Source organism: Bombina bombina, chromosome 6 (assembly GCF_027579735.1).
Source record: "Bombina bombina isolate aBomBom1 chromosome 6, aBomBom1.pri, whole genome shotgun sequence".
NCBI classification, from domain to species: domain Eukaryota; kingdom Metazoa; phylum Chordata; class Amphibia; order Anura; family Bombinatoridae; genus Bombina; species Bombina bombina.
Genome location: NC_069504.1, coordinates 420700694 through 420721711, shown reverse-complemented (window position 1 = coordinate 420721711; position 21018 = coordinate 420700694).

The following is a 21018-nucleotide window of genomic DNA, read 5'->3' as shown; positions in this document are numbered from 1 at the left end:
TCACCTTGTGAACACTATAAAGACACCAATCACTTCTCAAAATGTATCAGTGACCGCAATAAACACATTGGAGACTATGGCCTCTATTTATCAAGCTGTCTACTTTCTAGCATTCGCAGGCACCAATACGCTCACCTAAGCTCGCCTAACATTGCTGCCGCGGACCTGAATACGTTCGCCAAATTTATCAAGAAAGCTGTCAAAAAGCCACGCACCAAGTACGGTGCGATGAGCAGCAGACTGTTGTTAACTGACAGTCATCGATCTCGCTGCTCATCGGCTTATTTGCAGCTTTCTTGCTAGCCTGTCACTAAGCACCCACACTATACTATACTGTTTTACCCCTTATACTGCCGCTCACAGAGCCCCACGCAACTAAATAAAGATATTAACCCCTAAACCGCCGCTCCCGGACCCCGCTGCAACTATAGTAAATATATTAACCCCTAAACCGCCCCTCCTGGACCCCGCCGCAACTATAATAAATATATTAACCCCTAAGCTGCCACTCCCGGACCCCGCCGCCACCTACATTATACCTATTAACCCCTAATCTGCTGCCCCCTATACCGCCGCCACCTACATAAAGTTATTAACCCCTATCCTGCCTATCCCGGACCCCGCCACAACTAAATAAATTGTTTAACCCCTAAACCGCCGCTCCCGGAGCCCACCGCCACCTACATTATACATATTAACCCCTATCCTGCCCCCCCTTCACCGCCGCCACTATAATAAAGTAATTAACCCCTTAACCTAAGTCTAACCATAACACCCCCTAACTTAAATATAATTAAAATAAATCTAAATAAATATTACTATTATTACTAAATTAATCCTATTTAAAACTAAATACTTACCTATAAAATAAACCCTAAGATAGCTACAATATAATTAATCATTACATTGTAGCTATTTTAGGATTTATTTTTATTTTACAGGCAACTTTGTATTTATTTTAACTAGGTACAATAGTTATTAAATAGTTATTAACTATTTAATAACTACCTAGCTAAAATAAATACAAAATTACATGTAAAATAAAACCTAACCTAAGTTACAATTGCACCTAACACTACACTATCATTAAATTTATTACATAAATTAACTACAATTAAATAAAACTAATTACAATTAAATAAAATTAACTAAAGTACCAAACACTAAATTACAGAAAATAAAAAAAAATTACAAGAATTTTAAACTAATTACACCTAATCTAAGCCCCCTAATAAAATAAAAAAGCCCCCCAAAATAATAAAATTCCCTACCCTATACTAAATTACAAATAGTGCTTAAAAGGGCCTTTTGCGGGGCATTGCCCCAAAGTAATCTCTGTCTGGATGTCCTCTTCTGCCCGGATAGGATGCCCGGCTAGGTGAAGATGGCTCAAGGTAGGGTGATCTTCAGGGGGTTAGTGTTAGGTTTTTTTAAGGGGGGTTTGGGTGGGTTTTAGAGTAGGGTTTGGTGTGTGAGTGGTGGGTTTTAATGTTGGGGGGGTGTTGTATTTCTTTTTTACAGGTAAAAGAGCTGATTACTTTGGGGCAATGCCCCGCAAAAGGCCCTTTAAAGTGCTTATTGTAATTTAGTGTAGGGTAGGGCTTTTTTATTTTGGGGGGCTTTTTTATTTTATTAGGGGGATTAGATTAGGTGTAATTAGTTTAAAATTCTTGTAATTTTTTTATTTTCTGTAATTTAGGGTTTTTTTTTTGTACTTTTGGTTAATTTTATTTAATTGTAATTAGTTTTATTTAATTGTAGTTAATTTATGTAATTATTTTAATGATAGTGTAGTGTTAGGTGTAATTGTAACTTAGGTTAGGTTTTATTTTACAGGTAATTTTGTATTTATTTTAGCTAGGTAGTTATTAAATAGTTAATAACTATTTAATAAGTATTGTACCTAGTTAAAATAAATACAAACTTGCCTGTAAAATAGTTATATTGTAGCTATCTTAGGGTTTATTTTATAGGTAAGTATTTAGTTTTAAATAGGAATAATTTAGTTAATAATAGTAATATTTATTTAGATTTATTTAAATTATATTTAAGTTAGGGGGTGTTAGGGTTACGGTTAGACTTAGGTTTAGGGGTTAATTACTTTATTATAGTGGCGGCGGTGTAGGGGTGGCAGATTAGGGTTTAATAAATATAATGTTATAATAATGTAATATAATGGCTGTGGGCTCCGGGAGCAGCGGTTTAGGGGTTAAACAATTTATTTAGTTGTGGCGGGGTACAGGATCGGCAGGATAGGGTTAATAACTTTATGTAGGTGGCGACGGTATAGGGGGCAGCAGATTAGGGGTTAATAGGTATAATGTAGGTGGCGGCGGGGTCTGGGAGAGGCGGTTTAGGGGTTAATTTATTTATTATAGTTGCAGCGGGGTCCCGGGAGCGGCAGTTTAAGGGTTAATAAGTATAAAGTAGGTAGCGGCGGTGTAGGGGGGCAGATTAGGGGTGTTTAGGCTCGGGGTACATGTTAGGGTGTTAAGTGTAGACTTTTTCCATAAAAAATGAATGGGATATCGGGCAGCAGTGAACATGAGCTTTTGCTGCTGTCAGACTCCCATTGATTCCTATGGCATCCGCCGCCTCCAGAGCGGCGGATTGAAAACCAGGTACGCTGGGCCGGAAAAGTGGCGAGCGTACCTGGTAGGATCTTGATAACTTCCAAAAGTAGTCAGATTGTGCCGAACTTGAGTTCGGAACATCTGGAGTGACGTAACCATCGATCTGTGTCGGACTGAGTCCGGCGGATCGTATGATATGTCACTAAATTCTACTTTTGCAGGTCTCTAGCCTTTGATAACTAAGGCGAATCAGGCTTGCCACAAATACGCTGCGGAATTCCAGCGTATTTGCAGTTGACAGCTTGATAAATAGAGGCCTATGGCCTCTATTTAAAAAAGTCTGGCGGACCTGATCCGACAGTGTGGATCAGGTCCGCCAGACCTCGCTGAATACGGAGAGCAATATGCTCTCCGTATTCAGCATTGCACCAGCAGCTCACAAGAGCTGCTGGTGCAATGCCGCCCCCTGCAGAATCACGGCCAATCGGCCGCCAGCAAGGGGTGTCAATCAACCTGATCGTACTCGATCGGGATGAATTGCGGCGATGTCTGTCTGCCTGCTCAGAGCAGGCGGACAGGTTATGGAGCAGCGGTCTTTGTGACCGCTGCTTCATAACTGCTGTTTCTGGTGAGCCTGCAGGCTCGCCAGAAACACGGGGCATCAAGCTCCATTCCTTATGGATACAAAAGGAAGAGGAATGGTGAGATTCCTCAGAATATTTACCATAAATTAGTAAATCTAAAGAGAGTATTCTAGCAGACTACTATAAAAAAGATGATCCCTAGGGGGTTTAGAATAAAGAACTTGCCTACCATAGCTTTTTGGAGAAAGTGGTGTAATAAATACTCATTTTGAGCTAGATTATGAGTGGAGCACTATTTAGCAATTTCGCTAGAGCTCTAATTGCGCCATTTGCATATTCTCATGTGTGTTAACCCAACATGAAAATATGGTAATTTCACATTCCGATGTTCTTCACATAGCATAATATTTACTATTTATTCTTAAATACATATTTCTACATATATATGATTGTATTTTGGTACAATATACATTTATATCTTTATATATAATTAATATAGGTATAGATATATACAGATATATAAAGAAATATCTATTTAGAAATACTTAGAATATATTCTGCTATGTGTAACATTGGAGCCTGAAATATTTTACAGTAAATACACACTAAACGTTGATTAAAAATTAATATTGCATAAATATGCGTTTACATGTTTTCATCAACTTAACTTGAAAGGGCTCCAATGCACTTAGATATATATGTCTATATATGTGTTTATATGTGTATATATGTCTGTAAATACATATATATATATATATATATATATATATGTATATTAGACTAATCTAATTGATTTATTTGACCATGTAACTTAATTAATAGACCAGGGAGGAGCCATAGATGTTGCATATCTAGTCTTTAGCAAAGCATTTGACACCGTCCCACACAACAAACTTATTTAAAAAAATGTATTGCCTTGGAGTAGATGCTAAGATTGTTAAGTGGGTAGAATGCTGGCTTAAAGATAGACGACAGAGGGTTTCAAATAATGCAGTACATTTAAATGAGGCGTCAGTTACTAGTGGTGTTCCCCAAGGGTTAATTCTTGTGCCTGTTTTGTTTAACATGTTCAAAAGTGATATTGGAAGTGGGCTTAAGGGGAAGGTTTGCTTGTTTGCTGATGATACAAAAATTTGTAGCAGAGTTGATGTTCCAGGAGGGGTCGATCAAATGAACAGTGATATTAAAATTCTAAAGGACTGGTCAAATAAATGGAATTTGAAATGTAATATTACCAAGAGCAAAATTATGCATAAAAATCCTAAGGCCAATAATAGTATCAATGGTACATTACTGACTGTAACTAAAGAAGAAAGGGACTTGGGAATTATTATTTCAGATGATTTAAAATTTGCTACACAATGCAGTAATGCAGCAAGTAAGGGCAGTCAAATACTTGGTTGCATTGTGAGAGGTATTAGTTGCAGAAATAGCAAGGTTCTTAAGCCACTTTACAGATCATTAGTTATACCAAATCTCAAATACTGTGTACAGTTCTGGAGACCATATCTTCAGAAAGATACACTGTAAATAAATTAGAAGCTGTCCAAAGAGGGCTACTAAAATGGTACAGTACATGGTCTAAAATATAAAGCATACAAAGAAAGGCTCCATGATCTAAATATGTATAGTTTAGAGCAGGGGCATCAAGCTCATTGTATCCGGGGTCCACTGGCCAAGTGATCTTCTCCTAGGGGGGCCACTGAGTAGAGGGAATGCTCTGGAACTGTATATGAAACTGTATAGAAGCTGTAGTCTACAATAGACATACACAGTGTATATTTATCTTGTGAGTGCCAAGTGAAATTATTATTTTGGAACTGAAAAAAGTATCCAAGCAGTGGATAATGGGAGTCTACACTGGATAATGAATGCTTGTCTTTAAATTTATCTTGTCAGTGCCTATATAGAACGTTTTGTTACATCACTTAGAACCCTAAAAAAATTGACAGGGCCACATTTATAATTTACCTAATAAACAAGGGAGGGCCAAATGAAACTATCTTGATGGCTGCATATGGCCCCAGGGCCTGTACTTTGAGACCACTGGTTTAGAGGATAGAAAGGAAAAAGGTGACATGATAGAAACCTTCAAATATATGAAGGGACTTAATAAAGTAGAAGCTGAAAGCATTTTCCACAAAAAAATAAATGCCAAAACAAGGAGTCACAATCTAAAGTTAGAGGGTAGCAGATTCAGGAGAAAAGTGACATTTTTTTACAGAAAGGATGGTGGATTCATGGAATAAACTTCCATTTGAGGTGGTAAACACAAAGACTGTAAAGGAATTCAAAAATGCCTTGGATATGCATAAGGCTATCCATGGCAGACCTTGGGGCAAGCGAGCGAGGCAGCTGGCTAGGGCCCATCGCCTGGGGGCCCCCACCGTGCCAGTTGAAATAAAACAAAATGAAAACATTTTTTGGCTGCATTTTTTTTGTGTGCAACTTTTAGACGGGAAAACAGTGTGAGGAGCGGCCGAGCAGAGGCACAAGTGACAGGCAATCATCATGGGTGGTGATCTGAATGATTGGAGGATATACACTTTTATTCTCCAATCATTCAGCTAAGAGGTGGGTGGTGAGTGAATGACTGGTGCTGAAAGAGGAGGAGGCGGGAGCAGTGAGGTTCCGCCCATGTCACGTGAGCCAGACCAGTTAGTCTGAGTAATTCAGTGCAGGCGGGAGACTGGAGAGAGACAAAGTGGACCGGACTGGAGGTGTCAGGGAGTAGTCAGGGGCTGGCCAGGGTGTTTTTGCTGCACAGTACAGTCGCTCCTCTGCTTAGTGCTGTGCTTAGTTTAGTTGCTTACCAATCTTATCTGCTGCAGCCTGCAGTACTGACACAGGGATGCGGGCATAATTTTATTGCAGGAGGGCTGGGGACATCATTTCATTGCAGGGGGGTGGGGGACATCATTTTATTGCTGAGGGCATCATTTTATTGCAGGGGGGCTGGCCTGTGGGGCTTCATTTTATTGCTGTGGGCATCATTTATTGCAGTGGGGCTGGTGACATAATTTATTGCAGAGGTGCTGGGGGCATCATGTTATTGCAGGGGGATGGGAGCATCATTTATTGCTGGGGCATCATTTATTACTGAGGGGGACTGGGAGCATCATTTTATTTCAGGGGTGCTGGGGGAATAATTTATTGCTGGGGGAATAATTTATTACAGAGGGGGGTTGGGAGCATAATTTTATTGCAGGGGTGCTGGGGGCATCATTTTATTTCTGGGAGCATCATTTTATTGCAGGGGTGCTGGGGGCTTCATTTGATTGCAGTGGGGTTGGGGTATCATTTATGATTTGACCGCTGACTCCTATTGGTGTGGTGCATGTTAGATGAGGTGCCACTAATAAAATGTAATAGCAAAGCTTGGCATACCATCATGTGTCACAATACCTCAAGATATGGATTTAAAAATGTATAAAGTAAATACCACACAACTGTAATTTGTAGCAAACCAGCTTGCCTTAGTTACAGTAAGTACCTGTCTGCAATTAAGCTTAAGCAATTTACACCATTTCAGTTGCTTCTCATTTCTATACATTTTTGCTTTGGGTTTTCATGGTATTATTATATGTATGATTATGTGAATATTGGACATCAATGTCTAATGTCTACATCAAAGAATATTACTGCAAAGTTAAGCTTTACTTTCATTGTAACTTGGTATAACTAAGGTACTTTTTGTTTAAATGTAATGCCAGATTTGTTTTCAGTTGCATATAAAATGCACGCTTATGAGAAGGCATGCCAATGTACACTACCTAACTGCTTTCTATAATGGCTGGGGCTATAAATCAAACCTTATTACAACAGTAAGCTGCCATATTCTAAATAACGTATTAACTTCTTAAAAAAAATATATATGTTTACAAGTATTTCTATTACCCTTGTGTAGTGTGTGTGGTGTGTGTGGGGGTGTGGGGGTGTGTGTTTGTGTGTGTGGGGGGGTGGTGTGTGTGTAGGGTGTGTGTGTGTGTGGGTGTGTGTGTGTAGGGTGTGTGTGTGTGTGTGTGGTGTGTGTGTGTGTGTGGGGGGGGGTGTGCGTGGGGTGTGTGCGTGTGTGTGTGGGGGTGTGGTGTGTGTGGTGTGGATGTTTGTGTGTGTGTGTGGGCTGTGTGTGTGTAGGCTGTGGCTGTGTGTGTGGGCTGTGTGTATGTGTGGGGTCAGTGGCTGTGTGTGTGGTCTGTGTGGGACAGTGAATTGCCCCATTTCTTTAAGTATTTATTGTTCTGGGTAGAGGCCACTGCACTGTCATTCTGCCTATGGACCTGCACTTGCTAGGGCCAGCCCTGGCGTCTCTGTAATGTTCTTGTTATCATAAGAAAACACATGAAAATAAGGCCCAGTTCAACTCAACGGTCCCTAATTGTCAGCATAAGTCTTCATTATATACATAAACAGTTGTTCCAATAGTACAAATGGTTTATTGCAATATAGACAATGCTATAGTGCTCCACATTAGTGGATTTGTATGTTTTGTTTTGTTTTTATAAAATATTGTGCATTACCTTAGATAATTTTTTTCCCATTTTTTTCATTTTAAAAACTGGGGGCGGGGTTGGAGGCGGGGACAAGGCAGGGTTGGAGGTGGAGACGGGGCAGGGAGAAAGGGGCCCTATTTTGTCATCCTGCCTTGGGCCCCGCAATGGCTAGGGCCGGTCCTGAGTCTATCCTAGAAAAAGTAACATGTAATATGGGTAGACTTGATGGGCCTTTTTGGTTCTTATCTACCATCAAATTCTATGGCCTAGATTTGGAGTTTGGCGTTAGCCGTGAAAACCAGCGTTAGAGGCTCCTAACGCTGGTTTCTTACGGACTCCGGTATTTAGAGCTCATTTACCGACACTCAAAAATCACCCAACGCACAAATCTCTACCGACAGCTCAAACCCAGTAGTTAACATCTACCGACATTACAAACATCCACGAATCACAAAACAAATATTACACAAACTACACTTACACTCATACAAACACAACACTATATTTATTTTTCAGATTTAATAATTTTTCTTCAAAATACAAAGGATAAAAGTTGCGAGATCTCGGGTGTTAGAAAAAAAACAACACAAATCCATTTTCCCATTGACTTACATTGACACACGGGAAAAGACCCTCATATAGCTACATCTAACTAATAAGATTATCACAAACATACACTCATCGATGCATACAAAAAATATACACCACATTACATACACAAACAAGTTATTTATTACAAAATTAACACGATTTAGCTACTTTTTCACACAAGCTCATGACGTCACTCACTTTACGAGGAAAACCAGTCTTAGAAAAAAAAAATGACCAAAATTTGGAGCCTCCATTGACTTCTATGGGGAAGACGTGCTCGTGCACGCGAAAGACAGATTTCCCTAACGCACGCAAATAGTGTAGACCTAAAAACTCCAAATACCAGCGCTAGAAAATACATGCTTTTCTGCGTTAGACCCAGCTATGATAAATAGATCAAGAAATGACTATTTCCCTATGGTGGACTTAGGGATTTTACTTATTGAATATTCACAACACCATTAAATTGTTTCAGACTTTTATATTACATCAACTACAAATCAACATCACTAGTAACAAACTTTTTTAAAAAAAATATTACATTTAAACGGACACAAAAATAATTCAAACTTTTCAGGATTCACAAACAGTACACAATGGGAAACACCTCTCATTTACCTTTATTATTGCATTTCATTTATTCAACTCATATGCTTGCAGCAACTGCATATCTACATAGGCTTAACACATGATCAGTCATGGATGCACATACATTACTTTTACCATTCACTCATACATGTGCATTCAAATGATGGGGGAAAAACACATTACATTCTCTATAGGAATCACAAAACAGAACATATGGATTTTAATGTACTTTTAACATCATGATTCCATCACAATAAACCATTAGGAATTACGTACAAGAAGAACATCATTACACAAGATTACAGATGTCACTTTATGGGAAGGAACAACAATGTCAGACCGCTATATAGAAGTCAGCATATGTGGGACACAATCACAATATATACGTAGATGTACATAACACGCATCACCCATCACGCAACCACAAAGCACACATTTAGATTTTATTCAGCACACAATAACAATGTAGCACAATACAACAACACAATGAGGATTTCAGAACTACATAGGCAGGTTAATAATATGATGACGTCATTAGAAGATTCAACCATACACATTACAGATTCACCACTGTACCGCCCCTTTCTGAACTTTAACACTCAATACTACAATACAACATATACGTAAATAACAGTTTGGAACAGCATTATTAGGGAGATTTGAATGGGACAATTAATAAATATTGTCAGATCGCAAATCACTTATATATATAATACTACAGATGACAGCCGGAAGTTATTCAGTATTAGTGCCATTTGAAAGGGACGCATACAATATTGACAGTTCGGCAATCACTTATATATACAATACTACAGATGACAGCCGGAAGTTATTCAGTATTAGTGCCATTTGAAAGGGACGCATACAATATTGACATCTCTGCAATCACTTATATATACAATACTACAGATGGCAGACGGGAAGTTCGGAATTATTATTGTGATTTTAAAGGGACGCATACAATATTGACAGCTCGGCAATCACTTATATATACAATACTACAGATGGCAGACGGGAAGTTCGGAATTATTATTGCGATTTTAAAGGGACGCATACAATATTGACAGCTTGGCAATCACTTATATATACAATACTACAGATGACAGCCGGAAGTTATTCAGTATTAGTGCCATTTGAAAGGGACGCATACAATATTGACATCTCGGCAATCACTTATATATACAATACTACAGATGGCAGACGGGAAGTTCGGAATTATTATTGCGATTTTAAAGGGACGCATACAATATTGACATCTCGGCAATCACTTATATGTACAATACTACAGATGGCAGACGGGAAGTTTGGAATTATTATTGCGATTTTAAAGGGACGCATACAATATTGACAGCTCGGCAATCACTTATATATACAATACTACAGATGGCAGACGGGAAGTTTTGAATTATTATTGCGATTTTAAAGGGACTCATACAATATTGACAGCTCGGCAATCACTTATATATACAATACTACAGATGGCAGACGGGAAGTTGTGAATTATTATTGCAATTTTAAAGGGACGCATACAATATTGACATCTCACCAATCACTTATATATACAATACTACAGATGGCAGATGTTACTTTATCGTTTTCAAACAATGTTGCAGCAACATTGATCGATCACATTCGATGCACATTATACACAACTATGCACTTTCATTCATGTTAGCCTGGACGTGTGCTTGTTACTATAAGATCGCGTTTAAGAAATATTGATTATGCATATGATCAAACATTACAAACATGCACTGTATGTGTGATATTTGACACTTTCACATTGAGATTCATTGGGGGAAAACAACATTTCAGCCCAAAAAAAAAAAGCCCACTGTGAAAGCATTCGCGCCGCTCACATACAAACAAGTGAATACAATCAGCAATCATTACAAACTCACTACCATTGGACTAATTGTACTATAAATCCCCCAAACAACATGGCCAAAGCATCACTTGTGATCCACATCAGATCAAGTGCATACCTTGTTATGCTGTTTTGAAAGATGGATGACGATGACATGGTCGAATCAGGCAGCCTCGGCAGCTCAGACTGAGACGAAGGGGTCGTCTGGTTCGAAGTCCTCGTGTCTACAGGGTGAGACCCACCTTGGAAAACATGAGCGACTTTGAGGTTTATGATAAGTATTGGCTCAATCGCGAACAGCTCATTGGCCTTTACGATCTTCTTAAACCTCATTTGGAGCCACGTATAAGAATAAGGACTGCTGTTCCCGCCATGAGTAAGATGCTAAGTTGTCTATACGTCCTGGCCTCCGGGAGTTTTCAATCCGGAGAAATGTACATGCATGGCCTGGCTCAAGGTACATTCTCTGTGGTGTTTGATAACTTTCTGGATGCCATGGTACGTATCAGTAAGCATTACATAGGATTCCCACAAAATGATGGTGATTGGAGGCGCCTGAAGCGGGAATTCTTTGATATTGTTCAATTGCCCAATGTCTTGGGAGCCATAGATTGTACCCACATTGCGCTGCGTGCTCCAATTGATGACTTGCCCTTCAGAAATCGCAAACATTTTCATAGCCTCAACGTGCAGTATGTTTGTGACGCACAGATGAGGATTATGCATGTGTGTGCGAATTTTGGAGGGGCTTGTCATGATGCCCGCATCCTCGCTCAGTCGTCCCTGTGGAGACCGTTTGAGGAAAGACAAATGCCCCCTGGTTATCTCGTTGGTGAGTATTTGTGCACAACATGGTTAATTAGTTTGACAATTGCCACTGTAGTTTTAAAATGTTAGCGTAATGTTCAGCTATAGGATGCAATTTAACCATTTATTTATTTTTCCGCAAATGTCTAGTTTTAGTTCAATGCAGATATGTAGCATGTCTTACCTTAAATGCTCAGATAGAGATGCAATGTAACCATTTAGTTTGCATTTTACACAAGGTTTGGTTTAGGAGAAATACGCATATGTAGCATGTCTTAGCTGAAATGGGAAGATATTAGCTCATGCAATTTAACCATGTCATTGTCTCTTTCCGCAAATGTTTAGTTTTAGTTCAATGCAGATATGTCGCATGTCTTACCTTAAATGCTCAGATAGAGAATGCAATGTAACCATTTAGTTTGCATTTTACACAAGGTTTGGTTTAGGAGAAATACGCATATGTAGCATGTCTTAGCTGAAATGGGAAGATATTAGCTCATGCAATTTAACCATGTCATTGTCTCTTTCCGCAAATGTTTAGTTTTAGTTCAATGCAGATATGTAGCATGTCTTACCATAAATGCTCAGATAGAGAATGCAATGTAACCATTTAGTTTGCATTTTACACAAGGTTTGGTTTAGGATAAATACGCATGTGTAGCATGTCTTAGCTGAAATGGGAAGATATTAGCTCATGCAATTTAACCATGTCATTGTCTCTTTCCGCAAAGGTTTAGTTTTAGTTCAATGCAGATATGTAGCATGTCTTACCTTAAATGCTCAGATAGAGAATGCAATGTAGCCATTTAGTTTGCATTTTACACAAGGTTTTGTTTAGGAGAAATACGCATATGTAGCATGTCTTAGCTGAAATGGGAAGATAGAGAATAAGATTGAACTAGATTATTCTTTTAAAATACAAAAATTTGATAGTGGATTATCGTGTACAAAAACTTTTATTGGAATCAAAATACTATTTTGAGGATTCAGTTTGAATTATGTTCTGTTCATAATTTATAGGTGATTCTGGGTACATGAGCCGGCCTTGGCTTATTACCCCCTTGCGTAGCCCGACTGATGTGTCTAAGGAGCGCTACAATAGGGCTCATAAGAGAACCAGGGCGGTGGTTGAACGGATGTTCGGGCTCCTGAAGATGAGGTTCAGGTGCCTGGACCGGTCGGGAGGAGCCCTCCAGTACAACCCAAAGAAGGTGGCTAAGATCGTTGTAGCCTGTAGTGTCCTGCATAATATTGCACAGCGGGCTGGGATGCTGCAGGGCGTTCAGGCGCACCAAAACCTCCTCAGAGATGAGGAGGATAATCCTGTTCTAGAGGGGCCATTCCGGGACGAGGGGCTCAATGTCAGAGCAGACATCATCAACCGCCACTTTAGACGGTAAATAATAGAAGTTAGACTGGAGTATTGTCAATAGATGTGAACTCTAGGGAAATGACAAGTAGAGAATTGTGCAAACATGTTAGGATTGTTCATCAAATGCTAAAAATGTGTTTGATTTCTTAATATAGGTGATGCTCTGGTCATTGGGTCCTGTAGTGAGTCTTTGCCACCTGGTTTTTAAAGAGGACATCAGATGGTAAGTATAAATGTATGGACTGTTGCTGGCATGAATTGTACACAAATACATCATATGGCATACATTTTCAAAACTAGTATTTAGTTTACACATTACTTAAAATGTACATACTCAGAAAGGGATCCTCTAGCATAACTATCCTCTAGCATGACTATGGTTCAATGTCACACATTAGAGGTTCGTTCTGCTCAATATGACTCATCTTCACACTTGATAGAACATAACACAAGATGCTACACACGCTTAGTAAGCTAGTGACAGAAATTTATTCTGAAATGGGGGGTGGTAGAGGGGTACAGAACTGATTCACACACTTGTAGTAATTTTTATTAAACTTTTTCTGCCATTAGCGGGCTGACTTAATCTAAAGACTGAAAGGGAAGAATTAGAAGCCTGACAGTGAAGATTGCCCAGACTGACAGTGGAAAAAGCCAAGATTGAAATTGAAGTATACCAATGGGATCATGTCTGGCATTATCTTTCCAATCTGCTGACCTTGAAAAACATACAAAGACATGTTCACATGGTAAGTGCCAACTATTTGATAGAATAAGGCTGTGGAGGCATTCTATTGGAGACACTTAAATTATTTTCTAATTTTTAGATGGTATTTCACAGTCCTCTATTTTTGTAATGATGAATAAGGCACCTATTGAAGATCAACTGTTTACCCCTCAATTGACTTTCAAAGACCATGCATTATCCAGGTTGGTGTACCAATGCATGCTAGTGAAGAATGTTGAATATTAGTAGCTTACATACATTAGTCATATTTAGTTCATAATTAGATATTTAGGGATCACAATCAGACACTTAGATGATTTTACTTTTTTAGATGGTATTTCAGTCCTCTATTTTATGAACTGATGAATAAGACACCTATTGAAGATCAACTGTTTACCCCTGAATTGACTTTCAAAGACCATGCATTATCCAGGTTGGTGTACCAATGCATGCTAGTGAAGAATGTTGAATATTAGTAGCTTACATACATTAGTCATATTTAGTTCATAATTAGATATTTAGGGATCACAATCAGACACTTAGATGATTTTACTTTTTTAGATGGTATTTCAGTCCTCTATTTTATGAACTGATGAATAAGACACCTATTGAAGATCAACTGTTTACCCCTGAATTGACTTTCCAAGACCATGCATTATCCAGGTTGGTGTACCAATGCATGCTAGTGAAGAATGTTGAATATTAGTAGCTTACATACATTAGTCATATTTAGTTCATAATTAGATATTTAGGGATCACAATCAGACACTTAGATGATTTTATTTTTTTAGATGGTATTTCAGTCCTCTATTTTATGAACTGATGAATAAGACACCTATTGAAGATCAACTGTTTACCCCTGAATTGACTTTCAAAGACCATGCATTATCCAGGTTGGTGTACCAATGCATGCTAGTGAAGAATGTTGAATATTAGTAGCTTACATACATAAGTCATATTTAGTTCATAATTAGATATTTAGGGATCACAATCAGACACTTAGATGATTTTACTTTTTTAGATGGTATTTCAGTCCTCTATTTTATGAACTGATGAATAAGACACCTATTGAAGATCAACTGTTTACCCCTGAATTGACTTTCAAAGACCATGCATTATCCAGGTTGGTGTACCAATGCATGCTAGTGAAGAATGTTGAATATTAGTAGCTTACATACATTAGTCATATTTAGTTCATAATTAGATATTTAGGGATCACAATCCGAAAAAGGAATACATATTATAGTTGATATAGAGGTATTTCAATGGACATGAAATATTACATTTATGTTCAGCATACATATATATTTATTATTGGAATGTGATATACATTATTATGTATAATTCGAAATTCTGATATTTAAATTTAATTTTTATTACACAATATAATGGTGTATGTTTATTTTATTTATTTTTTAATTTAAATCATAAATATCTTGATAAAATGTTGAACAAAGTTAGAGCATAGACACAAGATGATTGTAAATGTATTTTATCAATATTTGACAACGTGTGTATTAACTTTGTAAAAAAAAAAATTTTAATTTCAGATTGTCATCTGATGACTTCCAGGAATATTTTTTTGTTTTTGTTTCAAAAACTTTTTTTATTTAAAATTGTAATAATCAACATTTTATTATTAAATACACTCTTTTGAACAGATTATAATAAATATCCAGATAATCTGTCAATAAAAAACAATTTGACTCCCATGACTGGTAGTTGTCTATTTGACAAGCACATGCATAAGATCAAATAATGCATTAATTTTAGAAAATCCACTGATTCAGAGAATATTAAATTAAACTATCTTTTTTAAATTAATTGGGGAGTGAGATCCATCGATGCTTTTCTTTTGAAATTCTTAGATGTTAAAATAAATTCGGATATGTAGTCAAAACTTTACATAAATTATTTCGTTTCACTTTTAAGAAGGGGAAGTGGTTCACTTACATTAAAGTGACAGTGTTGTTGAATGTAAAATTAATTTTATAAGATCTTGTATCTTCCTTAGGTATCTCAAAACATTAGTTTATTAAATTTATAAATGTTTACTTTTATAAATGGTAGGTCATTTAACTTCATATTTTTCACAAGCTAGTTATTGGATGCCATGTTAATAGATTTTATTTTCTAGTGGAGTCATTTAAAGGGACATTTAACTATAGTTATTAATATTATGTATTTTTTAAAATCTTACCTCTTGAGTTAGACATCACATATCTATATATAATTTCCATTCCCCTTTAGTTTCTTTTGACAATGTTAAATCAACATTCAAAATGTTTTGGTCCTTAAAGGGACATTCACAAAGTATATTATGTCTTGATTTTTAAAAAATAATAAAAGAATTTTAACATATTTAGAAAGTACTATAGAATTACATTCAGTCTTTAAATATACTTCGAAAAATATATATCAATGCACATATCTTAGTCAATTACATAAGGCATCTATGTGCAACCAACAATCAGCATCAAAATAGCCTATCTAGATATGTATTTAATCCAAGAATATATATAATTACAATCTAATGATTGAATACCAAAACATATTAAGTTGTTCAAATATTATAATCTTATCCAAAATGCATACATAACATATAGCTTAATGTCCCTCTAAGCTGAAGACTGCAAAATACATCCATTAAAATATATATTTCAGTCAGTGTGTAAAACAATCCAGAAGTTAATCTAAATATGCTTTACTCATATGTTATACTAATTTAGCAAAAGGAAGGTGGCTAGGTTTATGATTTTTCAAGCATTATTGTGAAATGTCTCTTTAAAGGGACATGAACTCAAAATATACTTAAAGGGAGACAGTTAAAAAATTAATGATTTATACATTATGAATGAGTATTCTATTTTAAGCAACTTTAAAAATTGTCTCATATTATCAATGTTCCTCGTGATGTTGCTATCATTACTTTAAAAATAAGGCATTAAATAGATAATTTATTTGCTTCAGTACTCTGGACAGACCTTTTTTTTTTTTTGGTTGGATTAATTGATCCAACAATTATCAAGGACAACCCAGGTTTTTTTGCAAAAATTGTCCGTAATCTAAAATATCATTATTGATTTGCAAAGAAAGATAACAAGATAATTCTTAACATTTGAGAATCGGATTAAATTATAAAGTTGCTTAACATTTCATGCTCAATCTGAATCATGAACGCTAAATTTGTTTGGACAGTGTCCCTTTAAGAGATTTAAAGAGTGTATTTACTTCTCTTCTTATCTTGACATACTTTGCTTGAAAAGCATATCGAGATAGGCTCAGTAGATGAAGATTGGTGGATGCACAGAGATGCCTTATGTGATTGGCTCAACCATGTGCATTTAAATTTCTTCTGTTGAGGATATCTAAATACTAAGATAAATTGAGTTACATTTTAAAGTCTAAACAATTTTCTATCTCTACAGATCTTTTGATACAATTGTTTGTTTGTAATGTCTATTTAAAAATAAAGACGCCATTGCACAATAACATATATGAGCACTTCAGACAAATACAAGCTCGAGGTTTATTTACTAATAACAAACAAACCTTTAGTTTAACATTTATTAACAGATTATACAAGTTACGGACATTATAACCTGAATTTGAACATTCAGAAAGATTGCGTGAGAAACGGATCTTGAAACACCAGATTTGCATCTTTAAACATTAGAGTCTAATGTCACGCAATAGCACACAATCAATGTGCATTATGAAATACATTTAATAGAGCAATGTCAATACTTCACAATAAGTCAACAAATTGATTTAATGAACAATAAAGACATACAATATTAAATGTGTATTTGTATTAAAGAAACAGACCATTATTAAACCGAAAAATGTATACAACATTTAATAATGTGATAGTATTAGATTTTAAAGAGAATTTAAACATTAATATTTAACGGATCACGGATATTAAATCTGCGTCACACATATCCACATGACAGGCCCATGAGTTACAAATAAGTCTACATGAAAAATGAAGTAACAGCACCACCAGGAGGTATGTGTAAGGAAGTTACTAAGATATGAAACATTAAGGAACGGCCAATCAGAGTTCATCACACAAACACAACTTGAGTAAGGATGGTCTCACAGACATTCTAACAATATTTCAAACTTTTATCCAATCAGATGTACAGATAACTTGTCCCATGGTGCATCTCATTTTTACTTCACCATATAAAAGTCCATTACACGTTGCCATCTTTGTCAGTTCTCTAATGCCTGCAGGCAGTTATATATTTATAATATAATATAAATATTTATATTAGACAACCTAGCAGGCATGACATCTCCCAGGTTTACCAAGCCAGAGAGTGCTGCACTGGTCCACGCCGTCAAGGACTTTTATCCCCAGCTGTTTGGGAACAAGAGGAGGTCGACAGATGCGCATGTTAAGAAGGCCCTCTGGGAGTCTATCACCAATGCGGTTCAATTTATGTGTGACGTCCAGAGGAGCCAGGATCAAATCACGAGGAGATTCGGAGATATGAGGTTGCGCTTGACAAAAAAAGTCAACCTCATAAGGGACTGGGTACAAGCCCGTAAAAGAGGGGGCCAAAGAAAGGCCCCGTGGAAACTATACCTACTCCCTTATGAGGTGACTTTATGCGAGCTCCTCAATCTCCGGGTCCCCAAAAGATTTAGATCCTCGCCATCCTCGGCCTCCTCTTCTTCCCTCCCAGCTGCGGGATCTGAAAGTCCTGACGCGGGGGCCAGGGCAGCAGCTTCTCCATCCGGTGGCCTGGGAGGAGCTGATAGAGAATCTGAACCAGGTAACTATCCAACTTCATATAATATCTTAATATTTGATTATTTTTTTAAAAAATGTGTATATAGTCAGATACTAAACCTATACAGATCTCACAACATACACTACATATGATGTTTAGATATCTGATTTTAGATTAGTGACACATGAAATAGGAATGATGTTTCTTGCGCTCTACAGAATATGCGTCACAGAGCGAAAATTGAATTGCGCATACACGTTAACATGGGTTTGCTGTAAGTGGCATTGCTTTATACATGTTGGTCAAATGACGGATGCGTAATTCAGCTTGGAATCATTGCGCAATGATCGCGAAAATTAGAATTGCGCACACACGTTAACATGGGTTTGCTGTAAGTGGCATTGCTTTATACATGTTGGTCAAAATGAAATGTGAATTATTATATATGTGAAGAATACAGTATTCTTATTTTCAATATTATACATAATAAAAAAAAGCAGAATCATAAACAAAAATAACATATGCCCATCAATTGATGAGAATGAAATAACACCAAAAAATAATTAAAGCTACAGTAAACAACACAACTGATTGAAAATAAGAGTACAGGATATATTTATCATGAATTTAATTGAGGAAACAATTAACTCATGGGACTACCAAAAGATTAATAGTTTTTAATTGATTTGCTAATAATGTAAAGATTTTAAACATGGCATGATTTGTATTAATGATATCCAATCCTCATTTAATATATTACAGATCTGGATGTTGGTGCTGGATCCTCAAGCCAGGGCTTGTCACAGTATGGTATGTCTCATTTGAATTGACATTTGTCTTAGAAACATGGAAAGAACATTACATACTAAATCCACATTGTTCAATATTTATATGTATCTGCAAAATGGATTAGTAAAATATTTACAAATAAGAATTAAAAAAAAATAAACAGAGGATTACATTGTAAGACTACTCTGAATTTTTATCAAATTTTAAATATCCCATCTATTCTGGATATCTTAATTTTAATGTAAGATTCTTTGTATACATTTTTTAAAAACTCACACACTTTTGCATATGATTTTTTTAAAAAAAATATAGATTCCATTTTTGAAATTGATCACGTCATTTAAGGGACATGCCAACGAAATTTTACATTGAATGATTTGTAAATGTGATTTTATTGTTTTGTTTAAACATTTTATGAGCTACATTGGTTCAGTCTATTGTTTTAGTTCTTCTAAAAACATATTGATTTTGGTTTAGGTTAAACAATGCATTACTGGTATTATCCGGCTGTTTTTTTATGCATAAATTGGCATTGGGTCAAAAGTTAAAATCATGTGTTGAGATAACAGTAGTACATAGTTTCAAAAAGTATACAATTACACATTTAGAGCTTCATGTCCCTTTAATAGATGAAAATTAAATAATTCTTAGGATATCCTTAAATAACATATTAGATTCGAATTGCATGCTCAATCCCATTCATTACATCAACATCTGGAGTAGAGAATTCATTAACACCAACCTTGTCAAATCAATATATTTTTATATTAAAGGGACACTGAGCTAAAATTATTAATGTTGTTATTCAGATAGAGCATGCAATATTAAGCAACATTTAAATATAATACTATAATCATATGTGAAATATTCTATTGCTAAATGTATTTTAAAATCAAGAATGTACATTTATCTGCAGCTCAATTTTGTTTGACCAACCTGGGTTTTTATTGATGATTGGTGGATACCTTCAACAAACAATATTTATTGAATCCAATATTGCTTATCTGCCTTTAAGATTAAAATGTAGCAACATTACAATTATAATAGGAGTCAATGTTAAATCATTTGGAACAGTTTGAACAGTGAAATCAATGATTGAAATAAATCATGTCAGTGTCCCTTTAATAAACAATTGATTCATTAATCCTTACATTCTTTGGATTAGACAATATTGATATATAATTCACATATTCACTGTTGGAGTTACTTTCTAGATATAAGCATACTCTAACAGCACCATGATTACATATTTGTACTAATCAATTTGGTTTGGTATTGTGATCAATATGTGTTGTGTCCTAAACAAGATTACTGTACATTGCACAAATGGATCGATGTGCCACATGTCTTTGTTTATATTTGTCAACAGCTGTTATTCAAAATGTGGTTTGTGTGTATTCTTTGAAGAACATTGCTCAATGGGTATATTTAGATATGCAATAGCATCGTATGAGATGAGTTTGATGTCTAATATATATATATATATATATATATATATATATATATATTTGATGTCTAATATCAGAAATTAAACATATGTTCAATACATAATTTTTTACAGAATCCCCTTGATTCAATCAAGCATTTTATTTTATAATGACTGCTCTATTCTTCACATTTTAAAGTTGATTATGTAAGATTCTGTTATTATTTTCTTAAGTAGGATCGCAACTGCCGGAGCTGTTACTTTTTAAATGTATCACTCTAAGCAACAGACTATTGTATTAGCATAGGCTGTGTCCTTTTAGAGTGAGATTTTATCAAATGACTCTTTGGTCAATATCCAGGGATATAGTAACAAAAGAATATAACAATTCTGATATACGTTAAAAGATATTGTTACTTTCAGTCTCAGTGTAACAGGCAGTGTTATGGCTTTGAA